This window comes from Dasypus novemcinctus, chromosome 23 (assembly GCF_030445035.2).
Source record: "Dasypus novemcinctus isolate mDasNov1 chromosome 23, mDasNov1.1.hap2, whole genome shotgun sequence".
Classification (NCBI taxonomy): domain Eukaryota; kingdom Metazoa; phylum Chordata; class Mammalia; order Cingulata; family Dasypodidae; genus Dasypus; species Dasypus novemcinctus.
In genome coordinates, this window is record NC_080695.1 from 9,398,414 (window position 1) to 9,415,381 (window position 16,968).

Here is a 16,968-nt window from a genome sequence, read left to right on the forward strand (position 1 = left end):
AACTGAAAGAAATACATGGATGATATTCTGCTTATGATATTCTACCAAGAATGATTATTCTGCTTATGTTATTTTCTAATGTCCGAGTAATTAATATATAAAGATGTTTTTTCCTTTTTGCACACCGCTTTTGGTTATTTTAAAAAATATGTTAAATTTTGAAAGGAACTATTTTATAGGTCCACCAATAAAATGAAACCAGCTTTGTCAGTCAATAAATACTTATTTTTAAAACGATTTATTATATAACATATTTATAAGATACTATATATACTATAAATCACATCTTACTATGGGAAGATATTCTAGAAAAGATCCGAGGCAACATAAAAAGAGAACATTCCAGCTTTGAACCTCACTAAAACAGACTTGGGGATTTGTCCCAGGATTTGTCCTGCTTTTCGTTAAAGTGACCTGTTCTAAGTCAGCTTGATTCGCTTTGGCTACAAATAAAACTGAGGTAACTAAATAGCTGTGTTTTTATTTCATACTTATTTTAAGTAATCTGAAAGTATCAAGAAGCAAACTACATACGTAGTATTGGAAACATCCATCTTTGGGTACAGTCAGGGGAGGATATTTGTATACATTTTTAACTGGCTTTTAAAATCATTCATTCCAGCAAATATTGGCTATTCTTCCCCGATCTGTGGCCTAGCAAGTCTTTCCTGACTATAACACAGAGAGACGCAACTATAACAAGGGCATTTGCCAAGCGGTTTGACTTAGAACCAACTCCCATTGTTCAAAGTCTCCGAGGGGAAAGAGAGGTTAGGCCTGTCCCCTCCGGCCCGAGACCGCGCTAAGGCCAGCGGAAGGCGCAGGCACGTAAGGGAGGCATTTTGTGGGGGCGCCTTCCCTTCCAGCGGGCGTGGGGTCAGGCGCGTGCATCGGCCAGGCTGCCGGGGCGTCCCCTGTTGGGACACAGGACAGCATGGGAGGCAGTCTGTGGATTGAGAGAGAAAACATTCCGGAAGTCACAGCCCCCTGCCTCTCCAAGAGCTACAGAGAAGGGGCCCAGGGAGCGAACTGGGAGCAACGGGCCCTCGAGGAGGTGAGGATGGCTCCTCGCTGCTGTGGGAGGCCCGCAAGCCCGCTGGCGCCCTGTGTCTTGCTGGAAGGGTTCCCAGGGACAACTTCTTGGAAGCCAGGTATGAACCTGCGTCTCCCCAAACACAGGCCTCGAGACAAGCTGTTTATTTGGGGGGCGACCCCAGGAGGGATGGAGAGGGGAGCAGCCACGGGGCGTGTGCAGGCAGCTGAACCTCATGGGGGACCCCGGGGCTCCCTCCCGCTGGGGGCCTCGTGGAGACCCTGGAGAGGCTTCGGAGGGACAGGGGAGCAGGGGGATTTGCCCACCACGCCCCGCGGTCGTTGTCCGAGGGCTTCTCTGGGAGGCGTGGGGGGCCCTTAGCTGCCCGGACGTCAGCCCTCCCGGCTGGGGCTGCTGAGCGCCAGGAGGCCGGAGAAAGCCCCAGGCCCCTCGCCGCAGCCCTCGCGGCAGCCCTCGCCGCACCCCCCGCGGCAGCCCTCGCCGCACCCCCAGCCCCACCCCGTCGCCCAGCCCCCAGTGACAGATGTGCGTAGCCTTTCCACCATTTTGTCATCTCAAGCCATGCTGCTGTCAGACAAGTCCTGGCGAGCACGGAAGCAAGCTCTCCTCTGCCGCTGCCCCCGCACTGAAGGCTGTTAGGAGACATACCGCCACCAGGACGGCAGCCCCAGATGGCTCTCCAAGGCCACCAGGCCCAGGTGCCACCACCAGGCCCAGGGCGGCAGCCCCAGATGGCTCTCCAAGGCCACCAGGCCCAGGTGCCACCACCAGGCCACCTCCAGGCCCAGGACGGCAGCCCCAGATGGCTCTCCAAGGCCACCAGGCCCAGGCGCCACCACCAGGCCCAGGACGGCAGCCCCAGATGGCTCTCCAAGGCCACCAGGCCCAGGTGCCACCACCAGGCCCAGGACGGCAGCCCCAGATGGCTCTCCAAGGCCACCAGGCCCAGGTGCCACCACCAGGCCCAGGACGGCAGCCCCAGATGGCTCTCCAAGGCCACCAGATCCAGGTGCCACCACCAGGCCCAGGGCGGCAGCCCCAGATGGCTCTCCAAGGCCCGCACCCCTCTCAGCATAGTCTCAGGCAGTAGAGGAGAACCCCTTTGATTCACATTCTCGCCAACACTTCCACCCGTCGGCGCAGGTAAATGTCGCCAGCCCGGTACGTGTGGTTTTAACTTCCCTTTCCATGATTACCGACCAGGCTAAGCGTCTTTCTAGCGCTTTCTGCCAGTGGGGTTCCTTAGGAAAGAAAGTGGCTGGTGTGGCGTGCTTAATCCACAGGCATGGTGAGTCAGGGGCACCAATGATTGACAAGCATAATTCTCCCAGCCGCCCAGCGAGGGCACAGGTGGCAGTTATTAAACAAGGCTTTCCACGCAGGAGAGTCTGGAAGTGAAAACCATTATAATATTCAAATATAAATAACAGCATCTTGAGAAAAATGAACTCATTTCCCCAACACCACCATCACATTTCCTGCTCTTTCACTGTGGTATTAGTCTAGATTTGTGTTCATTACCTGTCAAATTTCTGGGGCATCTAAACAGCACCCATTCCGTGTGGTTCTGTTAGAGCCGGATTTGCCAAGGCTTCCTGGCTCCACAGTCCTGTTACCTGGGAGAGAGGCTTCTTCTGCCAAAAGCAAACCCTTTCTTAGTTTCTTCATTAGAGCCAAGAGGGAGCTAAGAGGAGCAACTGAGCAGGGGGAAAGCCCTTCGGGAGATTCTTTTTTTTTTAAAGATTCATTTTGCTTATTTATTCCCCCTCCCCCGTTGTTTCGTGCTCGCTGTCTGCTCTCTCTGTCCATTCACTGTCTGCTCTCTGTGTCTGCTCATTTTCTCTTTAGGAGGCACTGGGAACCGAACCTGGGACCTCCATGTGGGAGAGAGGTGCTCAATCGCTTACATCACCTCAGCTGCCTGCTTTGTTGTGTCTCTCCTTGTCTTTCCTCTTTGTGTGTCCTCGTTGCGTCATCTTCTTGCGTCAGCCTGCCGTGCCTGCCTATGGCGCCAGCTCGCTGTCTGTCTCGTCTTCTCCAGGAAGCGCTGGGAACTGAACCCGGATCTCCCATGTAGTAGGTGGGAGCTCAATCCCTTGAGCCACAGGGAGATTCTTCAAGTGTCATCTTATCCCTGGGGCGACCTTCAGGCCAGGAGCACAGATGCCAGAAGAAGTTTAAACCCCAGTTCAGGTGAGGAGGGAGCCGTCGGGGAAAGGGGCCCTGTGCAGCCAAGGGTCAGCTCAGCTGCCCTGCTGGTCCTCTTACCAAAGCCTGGGGTCACCTCCGTGCCCTCGGGATGTCCTGTCGACGAGTGTCTTTGTTTACCTGGGACCCTGGGACCCCCGGCGTATGCCGACAATCGGATTCGTGGTGGGCGTTTGGGCCACACGGAGCGCCTTGACCACTGGGGGGCTGGTGACTCAGGTCACCGCGCAGGTGGCCAGCCATGCCCGCGTGACCCCCCAGGCACACTGCGGCCCCAGAGCCCCCCGGTGGTGTCACCCAACCTCGCCGGGCGAACGAAGCGGTCTGCGTGGCGCCGCTGGGGGCGCCTGGTGGCTCCCGCCTGGTGGCTCCCGCGCCTGTCCACGCTCTCTTCCCTTGACTGATCTTCATCGCTGGGTTTTTACTGTGCCAAACCTCAGCCGGGAGTAAAATGGCTTTTCCAAGACCTGTGAGGCCTTCTAGCAAATCAGCAAGCCCGAGGGTGGTCTTGGTGACCGCAAACTGAAGGTGGGAGGGTGCACCCTCAGAGCGCAGCCATGAGAGCCAGGTCTTCCCTCCCGTCTGAGCTCTTGGCTCACTGCAGACCCCCGGAAGCTGCCAACACGTCCTAAGGTTTTTTCCATTTTGCACATTTGTGCAAGTATTTTACGTTTATTACAGAAGTTGTGCCTTAACAGAAAAATCATGCAGAAAATTCAGAGTTCCCATAGACCCACCCACTACTAACGCTTTGCATGAATGTGAGATAGTTGTTACAGCTGATGAGAGACTATCATGCTATCAAATTAGACCATAGTTTACAATAGGGTTCGTTGTAGGCATTGCACACTCCTGTTGTTTTTTTAAAAAACATTTTATTCTAGGAACATACACAGTCTAAAATTTCCCCGTTTAACAAAATTCTAATTCAGTGGTGCTAATTGCATTTACAATGTTGTGCTACCTTTACCACCATCCATTCCCCAAGTTTTTCCATCACCCCAAACAGAAATCCTGCCCCAATTAAGCATTAATTCCCTATGCCCCACGCCCACCCTGGACCCTGCTCACCTGTTCTTCAGTTTCTGACTCTCTGAATTTGCATATTCTAATTATTTCCTATCAGTGAGATCAAATAATCCGCATCCTTTTGTGCATGACTCATTTCACTCCAGATGGTGTCTTCTAGACCCATCCACGTGGTTGCGTGTATCAGAACTCCATTCCTTTTCACAGCTGAATAATATTCCATTGTGGGGATCGCCACGTTTGTTTATCTAAATTTTATTAAAGAGATCCTGGACATGGCATTTCCTTTTGTGCCCATCAGCTCACGTGCAAGTCGGTGCCCGTTTCTACGTGCTGTTTCGAAGTGGGCACGGCCACCCGGGCAGCATCCTCTGCAGGCCCACGCCTTCCACTCTTTTTCCCTACTGGGCCCAATTAAATCCCTTAATAATGACATGTTTTCAGGTAATACATTTGTATCCCGTGGCCCTTAACTCGAGAGGCTACACCTTCAAATCTCTACAAGCTCATAAATTCCTGGAGCGTTGATTTTTCATCCCGTTTTCTTCCACTTGCATAAAAAGTTTCTTTGACTTAGAAAATTACAAGGAAAATGGACTCTACTGTGAAGTGAGAGAAACAGACCACAGAACAATGTGGGGAGGGTAATCCCATTTTTATAAGAACAACGCAAACAATCGCACAGAATAAATTTAGAAGAGGAAGCCTTGAGGCGTTCACCGCCGGCAGTCTGGCGAGGGGACAGATTTGTAGCAACTTCCCCTTGTTGCTTTCTGCTGAGCTTATTGTCTGTTTTTTTGACAACAAACATGGATTAATTGCGGGGGAAAGGGAAGAAATCTTGCTAAATGCAAAGATTCTCTCCGTGGGCCTTGTTCTCAAGGAAACGTTTGCCGCTGAGACTAGTGGTTGCAGCTCAGAGTCCAGACCAAGGCGTGAGGGGAGCGAGACCGCGGCCTCAGCGGGCAGGGGACCAGGGCAGCGAGACCGTGGCCTCAGCGGGCAGGGGGTGGGGGGAGCGAGACCGCGGCCTCAGCGGGCAGGGGACCAGGGCAGCGAGACCGTGGCCTCAGTGGGCAGGGGGCCAGGGCAGCGAGACCGTGACCTCAGTGGGCAGGGGGCCAGGGCAGCGAGACCGTGACCTCAGTGGGCAGGGGGCCAGGGCAGCGAGACCGTGGCCTCAGTGGGCAGGGGGCCAGGGCAGGGAGACCGTGGCCTCAGTGGGCAGGGGGCCAGGGCAGCGAGACCGTGGCCTCAGTGGGCAGGGGGCCAGGGCAGCGAGACTGCAGCTTCAGTGGGCAGGGGGTGGGGGGAGTGAGACCGTGGCCTCAGTGGGCAGGACTGACCAGGTCATACCGGGGAGCTGGGCCAGCACCTGCGTGCAAATTGAATGAAGGGTTTGATAATTAAGGGGAGGAAAAAAAAAGTAAAAATAAGGAAAGAAAGAAAGAAATTACCTAAATTAATGCACCACTAGTATCCAATCCACAGTGTTATTTTATTTTTTGTAGCCATTGTTTTTCAAACGTAACTTGGGAAAATACACCCTGGACAGTTCTGTTCCATAGTTTTTCTGTAAATTTTTCTTATCTTTTCCCAGCTCCTAAAGGTTCCTGACTTACCACCCCTAAACTGCATTATCCTTGAGTTGTAAACCCAAGATCTGGTTGAGAAACACATTTCTTCTCTGTTGGCCTGAGTGCCTGGATGGAAATTAGAAGCTGTGCCTAAAATCAGACACAACCCCTTCCTTCTGTCAGGACAGTTCCAATCGGAGCAGCCCATACCACAGGTTCAACTTAATTCACGGAGAATATGGACCCAACGACTCACCTCAGAGAATAAAGGATTCTTAAGTTTATCTAAATCCTCAAAGCGGGGCAGAATGCATGACATAATTTTCAGGTGTGATTTTCCAAATAGGGATTCAAATCGCTGAAGCAGAGACTTAAAGAGACCTTGAGGATTCCGTGCATGCTCTGGCCTCAGGAGGGTCACGCTGTTCGGTATTATCAGCAGGAGCCCTGAGGTGGGAAATGAAAAATATATTCAAAATATAAAAATAACACAGCACCATATCCTAAAACAGGGTCAGCAAACTTCCTATAGAGAGTCTGATGATAAATACTCCAACTTTGCGAGTCTTCTGGCCTCCACTACTGGGCCCTGCCTTCACCTCCAAAGCAGTCATAGGCAAAGCCTGAACAAACGAGGCTGGCTGTGTTCCGATAAAAATTCACTTACAAAGACAAGCCATGGGCCGCAGTGTGCCCATCCTGTCCTAAAGGAAACAGGACCCTCACAGATTTGCGAAATTCTTATTTTTATTATTTTCAGAGATGGAATCTGTTCAAAGCTAGCTGTGGGTTTGGTTTCTCCTTTTCTGAGTCTGTCGATAGTACGTGGGTGAAATCCTGAAGCTCTTTGTTTCTCCCGTGTGTCATGGATTGAAGTGTGTGCCCCCAAACAAGATGTTGATGTCCTCTCCCTGGTCCCACGAATGGGACCTCACTTGGGAATAGGATCGTTGGTGATGTAATTGGTTAAGAAGAGGCCAAACTGGGTGAGGGCGGGCCTCATTCAGCGGGACTGCTGGCCTTACGGGGAGAGGACACTTGACACGATCAGTGGGAGACAGAAGGCGGCCGAGTGACGGAGGCAGAGAGGGAGCATGCCAGGACCCCCCAGACTTCAGCGGGGCGCGGCCCTGCCTTCAACTTTCCCTGGGACTTCCGGCCGCAGGAACTGGGAGAGAACGCATTTCTGTTGTTTGAAGCCCCCCACCTAGAGGGACGTTGCTGCAGCTGCTCAGGGAAGATGCCTCGTCCACCCGTGGCCCTTCGCTGCGGGCTCCACAGCTTTGCCCAGCGAGGAAGATGACAGTCAAAGCAAGGACAAGGAGCAGAAGCACAGCGAGGACCCTCAGTCCTGGTCCCTCGCTGATCCCAGTCACCCTCGGCTCATCCTTTCTGGATGCCACGGAGGATGGGCTGAAAGCGTCGCTCTCCACCACTCTCAGGCACTACTCAGAATTATTAACCAAGGGAAAAAACAGCCACCACAAAAGGAGCTGACAGACCTGAACTTATCTCCCAGATTTTTTTTTTTTTTGACACAACAAAAAGTATTTATTGGCCCACATTTTCAGCAGCTTCCTGCCAAGATTAGTATCAATTTACTAGATAGCAATCTTATGGTTCCTTGGTCTTTCTTTCTTTCTCTCTTTCTCTCTTTCTCTCTCTCTCTCTCTCTCTCTCTCTTTCTTTCTTTTCTTTCTTTCTTGTTACATTAAAAAAATATGAGGTCCCCATATACCCCCACCCGCCTCCTCCCACTCCTCCCCCCATAACAACAACCTCCTCTATCATCATGGGACATTCATTGCACTTGGTGAATACATCTCTGAGCACGCTGCACCTCATGGTCAATGGTCCACACCATAGCCCACACTCTCCCACAGTCCACCCAGTGGGCCATGGGAGGACATAGAATGTCTGGTAACTGCAGCACCACCCAGGACAACTCCAAGCCCCAAAAATGCCCCCACATCACATCTCTTCCTCCCACTCCCTACCCTCAGCAGCCATCATGGCCACTTTCTTGACTTTTATGTCATGTGGCAATACAAAGGTCTCTTTCTTTTTAAAAAAATTTTATTGACTTTTTTTTAAAGATACATAGATCACACAAAATGTTACATTAAAAAGTATGAGGTTCCCATATACCCTGCTCCCTACCCCACCCCTGCTCCTCCCACATCACCAACCTCTTTCATCATTGTGGCACATTCATTGCATTTGATGAATACGTTTTGGAACACTGCTACACAGCATGGATTATAGTTTACATTTTAATTTACACTCTCCCCCAGTCCATTCTGTGAGTTATGGCAGGATATATAATGTCCTGCATCTGTCCCTGCAATATCATTCAGGACAATTCCAAGTCCTGAAAATGCCCTGTATCACACCTCTTCTTCCCTCTCCCTGCCCTCAGCAACTCCTGTGGCCACTGTCTCCACATCAATGATACAATTTCTTCCATTGCTGGAGTCATAATAATTCTATAGTAGAATACCAGTAAGTGCACTCTCATCCATATTTTATTCCCCCATCCTGGGAACCCTGGGATGGTGATGTCCACTCTACCTCTAAATTGAGAGGGGGCTTAGGTCCCACATGACTGATAGATGCAATTCTCTTGCTTGCAGTTGTAGATTCTCTCAGTTTCCTGGTGTAGTGGCTGACCATCCTTACCTCCCTGTTAGCTGACCTGGGTGAGCCCAATGAACTGAAGAGTAGGACTTGCAACTCTGCTGAAGCTCAGGGCCCAACTGGCACATGGCCAGGCCAGAGAGTCAAGTCTCCTGAGCATACGCCAACCCCAGCACCAAACACAGGTTTAGTAAAAGTGACAGAAGAGGCATGTGTAGAAAGGTCATATCTGAGTCCAGCTCCATCACCATCACACTCAGGGGACCAACTCAACAGTAGTAGCTTTTCTAATGACCAGATATAATGCATCTTAGAGAAAAGGTATTTGAACATGTTTGTATTTATTGCTCAAGAAACATTTTGGCATACCAGCTGCTTTCTAATTTATAAAGTACATGTGACTTTTATTACACCCTAGTTGAAATTCATATATAATTTTATTACTGCTCAAAAGTCATCAAAAAAGAACCACTTTTAGTAGCAAATGGTGAACAAAATGGAGCACAAACTAGTGTGTCCACGGTATGACACAGCCCCTCAGGTTCCCCTGCAACCCATGACTCAGCAGGGAGAACCCAATGGTCTCCATCTAAAACACCAATATGCAAGCTTTCTGGCAAATGGCTTCTAAGAACAGGATATTTCTCACGGGAGGAGGCAATAACTCTGGTCAGGTGATTTCTGCCCCCTTCCAACTTCTTTATAAATACGTGAGGTGACAGGTGACGGGGTACCCTTCTGGGGCCCAACCCATGAACATCTAGCTGTGTCTAATTCTCCCATGCCATCCTATAGGGTTCCAGTTCCCATGGGGTTCACCCAAAACCTGGAGACCTAAAGCAACAATTTTAATATGCTCACCAGTTCTGTGGGTCAGGAAGTCAGATAGTGATCATCAGGGACAGCTTATTTTTGATCCACCAGGCCTGGGCCTCAGCTGGGAAGCTGGAGTGACTCAGTAGCTGGGGACTGGAAACATCTAGAGCAGCGCTGTCAAATGCAGAGGTCAGTGGCCACATGGGGCCTTTGGGTACTTGGAATGTGGCTAGTGCAGCTGAGGAACTGAATTTTAAGATTTACTTAATTTCAATTAATTTAAATTTATGGCCACACAAGGCTACTGGCTAGCATGTTGGGCAGTGGCTCTAGAGTCAACCTCACTATGTGTCTGGTAGTTGATGCTGACTATTGCCTGGACCTTTGGCTGAGCTGCCGACTGGAACACTGACACATGGACCCTTGCCTTGGCATCTCTGCACAGGGCAGTCTGGGCTTCCTCACAGCATGGTGGCTGGGTTCCAAGTGTGAACATCCCATGACAACCAAAGGAAAGCTGGATCTCCTTTTATGACCAGACCTTGGGATTCACTTAGTGCCATTTATGCCAGAGTCACAAACCTACCCAGATTCAAGGGAAGGAAACATAGATTGCATCACTTAATGGGAGGGGTCTCAATTATAAGCACATTTTAAGAAGAGCATGTGGAATGGTTGATGTTGTAGCCAGAAGGTGGTTAAAATCTAAACCTGTTCCCTGTTACTGTATAAGGAACCATCCCAAAACTTAGTAACTTACAACAATGACTTATTTTTGCTCACAAATTTGCAATTTGGACGGGTCTGGAGGGAATAGCTCAACTCTACTCCAAATGGCATTAGCTGGATGCCTTTCAAGATGGTACACTCACAAGCTCAGCCAGGCTGTGGGTTGGGGGCTTTGGTTCCTCTCTATGAAGGCCTCTCCATGAGCTACTTGGGCTTCCTCTTGGCATGGTGGCTGAGCTCCAAGAGTGAGGATCCAGATCAGCAAGGCATTTTAAGACACAGCATTTGAAGTCACATAGCATCAGTTCCACCAAACTCTGTTGGGGGAGACAGTACTAAGAGCCGTCCAGCTTCAAGGGGTGGGAGCACAGATCCTTTTAGTTGATTGGAAAAGTGGCAAGACCCCACTATCAGGAAGGAGAGCATGTGGGATGGGAGCCATTAACACATTCTTAGCAAACCATGCCAGAAGATATCAGGCTGTGGAATTTGGGGGTGGGCACTGCTTCTCACATATCCCCAGTGCACCTGGGGAGAAGAACTTGGGCGGTGGTGATGGTAGGCTGTTTGCAGAGAGTCTGGTCCCACGAGTCAAGAGAATTTCTGGATGGGCTTTCCAAGCAACTTAGATGCCCAACTAGATCACCCTGAAATGTCAGCATAAACGCCTTCAACATATGCTTGCTTCTTGCTTGTTGTTGTATTTCCAGAACCCAGCACAGTGCTATAACGTGATAGGAACTCAATAGATGATTGAAATGCAATAGACTGTAATACAATCTTACACGCATTTACATTTCTATCATGTGTGAAATTGACTATGAGAGGAGTGTGGGTTCCAGAGCAAGAAGAGAAAGAGAACGATTTAAATGGCGCTGGACTTCGGCCATGCATCCCTCTCCTGTTCCCTGCAAGCAGGGAGTGGGAGCTAGAATCTGTCTTTGCCTCATTGGGCTTAGTTCCAGGGGCCTCTCACAACATCCCCTGGGGTCAAGTGTGAGTCTCAAGTTTAAGGATACATATTTTTTCTGCAACAGGGACTCTCTATGCAAACTAACCACTTTAGGTACACATGAAATCACAGATACTGGGCAAGGAGTTTTCAAGGATAGTTTTGACTGAACTTGACTTTTTCCCATACATGCTTTAAAATCAAACTCCAATATAGACACAACTACATTGTACATCTAAGCACAGCAGTAGAAAATGCTTGAAGATTTTAAATGCTTGAATTTATTTTAAGAATATTTTCCTTTCAGTTGCCTATTTTTTTGTTTTATACTTCCCACTCCATAAATATTTCCCCTCATTTACATCTGAAGAAATGCACGATCACTCTCAATTTACTTTCTTTAACTTGTTCCATTTCTTTCTTTACCAAGTAGAAACAAAACTATCTTTTTCTGAAAAAAAAATTTATTTTTTCAGGGTGGGTGACCAGGTGCTAGGTGTGTCCCCAGTGAGTTGTGTTGGGAGTCTCAAAGGCAGCCAACTCTCCACATCATTTGAAGCCAGGAGAAAAGATGAGCTGGTGAATATAGTACAGCAATGGTATTGGGTCGGAATGCAACTAGAGGAGAGGGGCAGGAGTGCTATTGGGGCAGCCTCTTTGGATGGCCATTCATAATATCTATCAACATATACAAGGCACGTACTCTTTGGCCTGGCCAAGATGGAAGTACAAGAATGTTTATTATAGTAGCTAAAGATTGGAAATGCCAGTTAAATAAATTACAGAATATCCACTCAGTGGAAAGATGAGTACCATGGTGCAGAAGAATGAGATCTTTGTTCACTGATTAAAAAATATGTACTGAGTGTCTCACGTATGCCAGGCATTGTTCTAAGCAGTTGGGATTCAGAAATGAATGCAGCTGGCAAGGGCCCTTGACCCGTGGTGTTAAGAGTCCAGTGGGAGAAGACAGACAAGGAACATGTGAACCAACAAATATGTAGGCAGGATCATTCCAGAGAATGATATGTGTGATGGAGAAAATGCAGCAGGTTGATGGAATATGGACCATCTAAGTGGGCTGGCTAAGTCGGCTGGGGTGGTGGAGGAGGCTGTTATGAGAGGTGATATTTGAGCTACAGTCCAAAAGAAGAGAAGGAGGCAGTACGCCAAGGCCCAGGGGCAGCAAGTCTATATGCCACACTCACTCCCAATGCTGGAGAAGCAGGAGGTGTCCGAGCTACGGACGTGATATCAGATTTAGTGAACAAATTAATCTGTTAACTGTGAAGTAATATACAAGACAGAAGGTTTCTGCCCTCATAGAACTTACATTTTAGAGAGGGTACATAGACAATAAACACATATACAATTAAGTAGGTTTGATGGTCTAAAATTGTGGTGTTTGCCTTGAGGGAAAATTTAAAAGCATAATGGGGTAGGCAGTGATGCCAGAAATGTGAATAATTCTGGTCAAAATGCAAAATAATATTTGTAAGAAGCTATACTGAGCTTTTTTCTCAAGGAGCAAGTTGCCATCTAATTGAAAGTGATGCTATGACTTTGCTTCCCTTCTGAGACTGTGCTTCTGCAGACCCCAAATACCAAATATTCCTTTCATGTGAACGAAGGTTTCAAGGCCCTTTCTGCTCTGCATGTGAGCACTACGTGTAGCACAATTTAGGAAGGCGTTTCATTCCCATTATTCATTTAAGAACATTTGTTTCCTCTCTGTTGGGAGGCCCTACTTACTGTACACAGGCATTTTTTTCACACTTTGCTTTCAGTTTTGCTTATTGATCCTATAAAGCATTCTAGTACTTCTTTGAGGAGCTGGTTTTTATTCAATGTCTTAAGAGGAGTCCTGAATGTGTATACACTTGTAAAAAGAAAAGGCGCACACGATGAAAACAGGTCTATTGCATGAGTATCTGTTTACCTTAGTAGGATCACTGGGACAAGATGTATTCCCTCCCTTGGATTATATGACCCATGGCATATTCATTTTCATAAAACCCATGGCAAACCGACAGATAGTCTCTTAGAGTTGAAAGTGACCTTTCCTGTGCTTCAGAAGTCCTTACAATCATGTTCCCAATCAATGAGCATCTAATTTCTGAGGAATCAGGTCCAATGTTGGGAGGTCACTGTTGATAACATATTAGGTCCACTGTGGGAAATTCCAGTTGTTGTAAGTTTTTCCTTACAGCAGTCACTCCTAATGTTGCTTCTGACTTACTGCCAGTTTCTCTCCTTCTGATATTTCTTGAACCCATTCCAATCAGGTTTTTAAGCCACCATTCCACCTAAGTGACTCTCGTCAAGTTCACCAAGTGCTTCATATTGTTACATACAATGGTCAATCTTCAGTCCTCATTGTATCAGGCCTATTAGCAACATGCGCTATAGCTGATCACTGCATTCTCATCGAAGTAGTCTTCATCTGCTTCCAGGACACTAAACCCTCTTGATTTGCCTCCCACCTCTCTGGGCTGCTCACTCCTCTTCTGGAAGGCCACCATCTCTTCTCTAGCTACACACCCCTTTTCAATGAGCTCATCCAGATTCATGGTTCTAAGTGCCATTTACATGCTGACGACTGCTAAAAGTATATCTCCAGCCCAGTCCTCACCCCCAAAAATTCAGGTTCAGAAGCTAACCTCTTTCTCTCCACCGATCGCCTAGCAGGCTTCTCAACCTTAATATGACTAAAAGAGGTAATCCTCAGCTTACCCCATATCTAGCCCCCCCACCATGCTCCCTGTCAGTTAAGACAAGTCTATCCTCCTATTGTTTGAGCCAGTAATAGAGGATTCATCAGTAAATTCCATTCCCCTGCTTCAAGATTGGCTCAGAATTGGATTCTTCCTCACTGTGCGCATCCCTACCAGCTGGTCCAAGCCACCACTGCCTTCTCCTGGTTTAGTACAAAGGCCTCTTAACTGGCCTCTATTCTTCTACCTTTGTTCCTTGCCTTAGTTTCCTAGAATGGCCATAGCAGAGTGTTGTAAACTAGGTGGCTTAAAACAACAGGAATTTATTCTTTTACCATTTTGGAGACCAGAAGTCTGAAAGCCAAGTGTCACCCAGGCCATGATCCTTCTGAAGGCTGTAGGAGAGGATCCTTCCTTGCCTTCTCTGGCTTCCAGTGTTGCCAGCAGCCCTTGGCACTCCTTGGTCTGTAGACACCTTACTCCAATCACTGTCTCCATTGTCTTCTCCTCTTGTCCCCTGTCTCTCTTTCAGTGTCTCTTCTCCCCTCCTGTTTAGGACACCAATCACACTAGATGAAGGGCCCACACTAATCCAGTTTGGTCTCATCTTAACAGAGACCCTATTTCCAATAAAGTCACTTCATGGGATTGGGGGGAGGTAGGAGTTGAGTGTATGTTTTCGGGAGACACAGTGCAACACCTAAAACCCCTTAGGGTCTATTTCAACAGGGTAGCCAGAAGGACCCTCTTAAAAGGCTATTTATATCTTGACACTCCTGACCTCAGAATCTTCCAAGTCTACAGACTCAGAATAAAGGTCAACCCCTGACAAAGCCCTCTGTGACCTGGACCCCATTCCCTCCTCCATCTCAGCTCTTATCACTTCATTCACCCTGTTCCTTGTTGGACTTGGGAGGCCCCAGGTCCTCTCACATTTCACAGCTGCTGCTCCAGCTGTACCCCTTCTTGGAGGGCTTGACCTGCAGACATCCACATGGCACGCTTGCTCGCTTCCTCCAAGATTGTTTGGATATCATCAGTCATATCATCAGTGAGGTCTTTCTGGACACCCTGATTTAAAATTGGAATCCCTACCCCACCCCCAACATTCCTTATCCCCCCCTCCTACTTTCTAACATACTCTTTATTTATTTATTTTTTTTGATATTACTTTGTTTATTATCTGTGCCCCTACTGCACCGCCCAGAATGCTAGTTCCCTGAGGACTCAGTTCATGTCTGTTTTGCTCTTTGTTAGATCCTGGCATCTAGAGAAGAATCTGATGCACAGTAGGCACTCACTAAACATTTTTTAATGAACCCTCCTCTACCAAATAATTTCCTGGAGGTATTGGAAAACAAATGTCATGTTCCCCTTTATCCTTCACCCAAACAAATATCTGAAGTCCCTTCTTCCATTTCTCATAGGATGTGATTCTAGAGTACACCTCCCCTCCATCATCATCCTCTGCATACACTTTAGTTTGTTAGTCTTTCAAAGACAAGGGAGAAATTAAATATAACCCTCCAAATTTATTCAGATAAAGGTACATTACACTCACATTACAGATTCCCATGACTGGGAACTGATTTGTACATCTATTTATAGAAACTAACGTTGTCATTTGGAGTTGCAGCATATTTATGACTCCAATTAAGCTTATGGTTGACTAAAACCCACAGATCTTTTCCACAAAAAGTTTTGCCCAGTGGGGTCTCTCCCCTTCTACACTGCATCGTCGATTTCCTCTAAAGTCCTTGAGAGGGACCAGCTCCAGCACAGACCTTCTAGAGCTTAGCCCAAGATCCCGGGTTGTTTCCACTGAGCGGGGAGCAGAGGGGAGGATGGTGGGGGCTGCCCAGTCGCTCCAGACTTGGACCAGCAGGAATGACATCTATTTGGGGAAAAGTGGCCTGGGAAGGAAGGCACAAGTCAGAGACCCTTACCCACAGAGAAGGGCATGAAAAACGGAAGTAGCACCAAACTTCAGGTTTCTGACGTGAGTTCAATGAGCAAACTCATGCGAAGAGCCTGGCGGAATATCATGATGGATATTCTGTAAACACAGGTTCCCTTCCCCTACGTCTCTCCTTCTTTTTTTGCTAGAGAAGCACCTTCATTATGCAGGTGTTCTGTTCTTAGACAACATGGCGATTTCTTCCCCACCTTGTGGACGTAACTTCTGGTCTTTTCGTTTCAGGGCTCACTATGTTCTAGTACTTCGGCATCTCAACTGACCTTCAGCCCTTTCGACACAGTCCTTGCAGGTTCATGCCTGTCTTTGAAATCTGTTCCCGATTACATAGTATTCCTTTCATCTTGCCTGTATCTCTTCTGCCAGTCCAAGTTAGTGGGCATGCTCCCGTGTCCGAGTGGCCTGTCATGCTGATTTCTTCAGGTGTTCCCACCATTTTCTTTTTCACTGGGCCCATTCGTAATTGTGTAGTCAGAACATCATCATTTAAAACTTTCCATACCAACTGAGCCATCCTTTAATTTCAGCCACTAATAATCGTCTTATCCTACCTAGCTCATGTCTCCACATTTCAGAAGTAAAGCTGTCTAAAATCTAGCATGAGTCATATGAGCTGGTATGCAGTGATGCCCACGCTGTTCCTTGCTTTGATTTATTATTTTTTTTCCAGTTTATTTCTCTGTTTTCAGGTCAGGTCACTTTATTGTTCTAGCTTTGTGTTCACATATACTTACCTCTGTACCCTCCATTCTGAAACTGAGCCTGTCTCTTGAATTTTTAGTTGGGTTTTATATTTTTCGGTTCTGAAACTTCCCTTTGGGTCTTCTTTAAATCCTCTATTTCTTTGCTTAGATGATTCCTTCGCGGAGACCCTCTTTTGTCATTTTAATTCAAGTGTGTTCGTGATTGTTCACTGAAGCATTTTTACGATGGCTGCTTTAAATCCTTGTCAGATTATCTTAACATCTGTGCCATCTCGGGGTTGGCATCTGTTGATCACCACTTCTCATTCATGTGGAGATTTCCCCAGTCTTGCTACTGCGCGTGACCTCCTATTGGACCCTGGGTCTTTGGAGTTCTGCGCACGAGACCCTGGATGTTACTTAAACCTTTGGTTTGAGCAGGCCCCTCTGACGCTGCCCTGGTGCAGGCAGGGGCTCTACCTCCCTCCTGCCAGTTGGGGTGGGAGCCCAGGCTCCCCCGTGGCAGAGCTTGAGGGGCTCCTCCTTCCTCCTGGGCTGGGTAGGCGCCCAGGCTCCCCCCAGGCCCCACTCACA